The 5,737-nt window shown below is 35.3% G+C and overlaps 1 non-coding gene across 1 annotated transcript; it reads right to left on the reverse strand.

The window, feature by feature from the left end:
- Positions 1-951: 951 nt before the first annotated feature.
- On the reverse strand, positions 952-1,024 carry Trnam-cau (transfer RNA methionine (anticodon CAU)). The gene has a single exon. It is a non-coding gene; the product is annotated as a tRNA-Met (tRNA).
- Positions 1,025-5,737: the final 4,713 nt, after the last annotated feature.

Raw genomic sequence — 5,737 nt, forward strand, 5'->3', positions numbered from 1 at the left:
ATAAAGCAAATAGTGTATATGAAAGCAATGAATTTTGATGAAATTCAGTATGAAGGAAGCTTGAACCGCAAGGAAGCAGGCCACTTTTTATACCTAATATATCCATTTCTAACACGCGGGCAATGTGCGGGCAATGTGCGGCGAAAGCTAGTCGTTTATAAAGGACAATTATTAATATATACAATGTTTAACATACATTATTCATTTACTGGTGATAGGGCTTTGTGAAGCTCGTCTGGGCAGGTACCACCCACTCATCAGATATTCTACCGCCAAACAGCAGTACTTGGTATTGTGGTGTTCCGGTTTGAAGGGTCAGTGAGCCAGTGTAATTATAGACACTAGAGACATAACATCTTAGTTCCCCCGCTTGGTGGCGCATTCGCAATGTAAGCGATGGTTAACATTTCTTACAATGCCAATGTCTGGCCCATTTACTCACCCCCCTACCTATACTATAAAAAATGACGATCTTTGATTTGGTGGTTTTTATGTTACGTTTTTTAATCTTTATTCGTCGTAGCCTTCAGTGCTATTCTGTAAAAACTCACTCTTGAAATATTGACGACCGACTTATGTTGATATACTATTTTGATGCGTGTATTCTTGTAATGTTATAATTTTTACGGTCAATGTCGCATGACACTTTCTGACACTTCGCGACCATTTCTGCGGTGAGCTTCAAGTTTGTTCTTACACGAATAGTACTACTTAAATAGTTTGTTGATTTTTCAAAACATTTTTCTACGAATGTTATTTGTTTTTAATCTATTTATTCTATACAAATTTATTAATAAATCATATGACTATTTGTCTGTCATGCCATTATATAATCTAGCTAAGGGACATAGATAATAAAATAGAAATAAACATAAAGATTGATAGTGAACATAACAATAATACTTTCATTAAAGTAATTGCGCTAAATAATTTGAAATACAGTAAAAAATATGCCCCGGGTGAGGATCGAACTCACGACCTTAAGATTATGAGACTTACGCGCTGCCTACTGCGCTACCGAGGCGACGGGAGCATATAAGAAAAACCTGTATCAATTTTTAATATATAAGCATTGCATTTGAAACATTTGTATTGTATGTATTATGCAAGTGCGTATGTCACGGCTTGCCTCCTAAATAGCTGGACCGATATTGATGTCTTTTTTTTTTGTATTTAAGCGTGTAGATGGTGCTACGATCGTATCCCAGGATATTTTGTAACAAAAAAAAACTCACTACACCCCTTAAACGACTTCTTAACCGACGTTTCCGTGTTGAAACCTGGAAAATTTTCATGCGCTGTTTAATCATGTCATGCTCGAAGGTGTAGGAAAATAATCGAAATCTGCATGACGGATGGCGGATAAAAATCTTCCAATTGTATTAATAGCCTACAGCTGAGCAGCGTGATCGATTAAGCTCCAAGCCTTCTTTAAATGGAGAGGATTCCCTAAGGCCTGGGCTATCCCAGCAGTGGAACATATAGATGTTTTTAGTATTTAATTGTTAAGATTAATGTGGTTGCATTATTGATATATTGGTGATTTGCCAAAGTAGAAGACAAGTTCAAGATAAGAGACCGCAAACGCGGCGTATGGCATCCTCCAACTAAGTAGACCGACGGCCTGATAAATGTGATGGACGTATACGGAAGGCCTGTTCCTGGATTTTGAGGTTTTCAAGCATTCCGCTGTGATGAGCTTAGTGATTTAAGAAGGTACATTTCCTGGCATACCCAGAAGTCACCAAATTGTCAAAATTGCCTGAAAATTAAATATATCATTATTAACTGTGTTGTTTGATCTATACAATGTGATTGTATCGAACGCTTCGTTTGTCTGAATACTCTTGTCTAGAATTAGCAACAAAAAATAGGTCACTCTATATACAACGTTCTCACAACAATTGACGAAAGCGACGGCGCCAGTGCTTATTATTAAAGCATTCGATATAATTGTATTGGCGTTTCTAAAATATTTTGTATAAATTATATGAAATTATAATTTTATTAAATTTGTATAAATTACATAAAACATAACCGAGATGGCCTGGTGGTTAGAACGCGTGTATCTTAACTGATGATCGTGGGTTCAAACTGACTGAACACTGACTGACACCACTGAATTTTCATGTCATGCTTGATGGTGAAGGAAAACATCGTGAGGAAACCTGCATGTGTCTAATTTCATTGGAATTCTGTCACATGTGTATTCTACCAACCCGCATTGAAGCAGCGTGGTGGAGTAAACTTTAAACCTTGTCATCAAAAAGGGAGAAGAGGCCTTAGCCCAGCAGTGGGACATTAACATACTGTTACTGTATATGAAATATGTTTTAAGTTTAATTTAAAACAGGTCGATTTCGAAGATATTACATGTATTTTCTAGTAATTAAAGTATAAAAATATACAAATTGATTTAATTCATTTAATGGAGTGTTTTGAGGGTTATATTCACTCGTATGCCGTGAAGGCAAACGGCATGACGCTCTCTTAAGTCGTCATGTCCTCTTTCAACCGCCGGCGTATACTATATACTTCGGTGCTATATATCATTATTATATAACCATGTATTTATTCGTTTCGTTCTATTTTAATTTCATTTATTGGTTTACTTCAATTATAAATGATTCAAAAAACCGTTTGTTTACATGTTTCACATCTCTTGCGTCTAATGTCAGTTACATTTTTTTAAAAGTATTATAAAGAGCTTCGATCATTGATTTTCAACCTAAAAAAAACAGAAATTTATCCTTTACAAATGCACTTTTCTAATGCCTTCATTTCATTATCTGTTTTATCGGTCGTACCAATAAATATTGGTAATTATAATATAAGCTTGCACATCGAAACCATTATATCAATGAGTCATAGTTGATTGGCTGTAAGTAATTCGATTGACAACAGACTATTCATCACGTGATTCTTTGATCAATTAAAAAATGTGTCTATGGTTGCTGAAATATTAACTCTATTAAGGCGGAAGCTTGGAATGTTTATTAAAAAAAGGCGTACTTATAGATATAGATATAAGCCGATATGGCTTAGTGGTAAGAGCGCGTGAATCTTAACCGATGATCGCGGGTTCAAACCCGGGCAAGCACCACTGAATTTTCATGTGCTTAATTTGTGTTTATAATTCATCTCGTGCTTAACGGTGAAGGAAAACATCGTGAGGAAACCTGCATGTGTCTATTTTCATTGAAATTCTGCCACATGTGTATTCTACCAACCCGCATTGAAGCAGCGTGGTGGAATAAGCTCCAAACCTTCTCCTCAAAAGGGAGATGAGGCCTTAGCCCAGCAGTGGGACATTAACAGGCTGTTACTGTACTTATAGATAATAATAATAATATCCTGGGACATTTTTCACACACGGCCATTTGATCCCAAATTAAGCTTGTACAGAGCTTGTGCTATGGAAACCAGACAACTGATATACTACATATACTATTTGTCTTTTGTAAATTCATATAAAGATAATTACACCCAGACTCAGGATAAACAGACATGTTCATGCACACAAATATCTGTCCTGGGTGGGAATCAAATCCACAACCTTCGGCGTGAAAGGCAAGCATCCACCAACCACGCCAGTCGGCTCGTCGTCGTAGTTAGTAAAGCGGATATACTGGTATGTACCTTTTCAAGAGATGATTTTGTGACACCATGGTTCTTAACCTATATTTACTCACGATCTTTAGTGCACATCGATACATTACACAAATGTTCTCCTCTCGCAAAAACCCCTGCTTTGCCTCTCTTTCTTATATCCAGCGCCAGTAACAAATAAGGTAAGCATAAGAGACTCACGATGTTTTCCTTCACCGTCGAGAATGTAAGCACGAATGAAGCATATTAAAATTCAAAGGTGCTCGCCCGGATTTGAACCTGTAATCTTTAATTATAATAGTCTTCTTACGTTACAATTGTATGATAAATTAATTGTATAATACGTTATATAACACTTAAATATTTGCAGCATTTTTTTAGTTAAATCTTAAATAGTTCTACAATAACGTCCTCATCATGGAGCAACAAAGACACTTTGTCACTTAGAAAATTCCAAGCTGATGTGGAGTGTGAGATTGTATACCAGTTTTCGTTTTTGTATTGTATAGATAGCCACCTGATGGTAAGCGGTCATCAACGCCCATAGACATTGGCATTGTAAGAAATGTTAACCTTCGCGTAAATCGCCAATGCACCACCAACCTTGCGAACTGAGATGTTATGTCCCTTGTGCCTGTAATTACACTGGCTCACTCATCCTTCAGACCAGAATTAAATTTCATTCAATACCAAGTATTGCTTTAGCGATAGAATATCTGATGAGTGGGTGGTACTTACACAGACGAGATTGCACAAGTCCTTACCACCAGATGCCTATGCCTTTCATTCCCATTAATTAATGAACAGTTATAACTAAAATATACTTTTTTGCTTATAAAAAAAACTCTGGAATGAAATCGTATCGTAATTTAAACCAACCAGGTCAATATCGGTTCAATCTTTTAGGATTTCAGTGACATACACAAGTACGGATGACTTATGTACATATAATACTTGTTATTATCCATTCATCAGATTCAAATTATTTTGATTTTGACAACTTGTCAACTTGACGTTGTCAACTTTGACAGTTGTTTCCTGATGCTAGTTTTAATAATAAAGTAATTTATAGTGAAATGTATGACAATATGATTGAAAACATCTTCCAATGCAGCGGTAAACAGTTTCGGAATATGACGTCTCCTCTCCTCCTCTGAAGAGACTTCAACACGGCCCAGGTTTCGATCGAATCAAAGACTTTCTCATAGTCCACAAACGGTAAGCAAAGGCTGGTTATACTCCTCATATATCAATTAGAAGCGGCCTTATCGATAAAAGAGATTTCTTCGTAACAACCTTTGGGTTTCATTTGTAAATTGAGATCATACCTACATACATACATACATACATACATACATACATACATACATACCTACATATACATACTAATAACTAATAATACTGTAAAAAATACGAATATACACTAAATATGTATTATATACATACGATCAATATGTATTATAAAATAATGTTGTGTATTCGTTTAACAACAGATATAAAATTACAACAACAACAGAAATTTGCTGTGAGTGCAAAAAGCCGACGCAACCGCAACTATTGGCGCGGGTGCAATTGACAGGGCCGCTCAATTTATGGCCCGCACTGTCTACCGGCCGATGGTGGTCTTTGTTCTTTTGACACTGGATATGGCTTACTTACAGACTCAAATACATTTTAATATATTTATTTATGAACTAGCAAATCGAGTCGAAACTTTGACGAAAATCCATTAAAATCTGTCATTTTAACGCATAACAAAATAAAATATATTTTTATTATTAGGTAGCAGCGGTAATCTACAAAAGATAATGATTGTTTTGTGTTTGGTAACTCGTAAATAGCTATGTCGAATATGTTATTTTGCAATTAATATATATTTATTTTATAATCACAGACAGTAATTTTATTTATTGATAAGTAGCATAAAAAAAAATTATATGACTTTGCAACTTAAATGACTACACCTTTGCAAATGTAAGGTTTAAGCTTACTCTGGCGAAGCTATAAAAAAGCTTCCAGGCATATATGAAAAACAAAATATTTTGTGATGGTATTGAAAGACCAATTCAGACTGTTTTCTTAATACCAAACAATTAAATTATTGTCAATATTCATATTAATTTCCATA

The sequence above is a fragment of the Nymphalis io genome, chromosome 18, assembly GCF_905147045.1.
Source record: "Nymphalis io chromosome 18, ilAglIoxx1.1, whole genome shotgun sequence".
In the NCBI taxonomy this organism is placed as follows: Eukaryota; Metazoa; Arthropoda; class Insecta; order Lepidoptera; family Nymphalidae; genus Nymphalis; species Nymphalis io.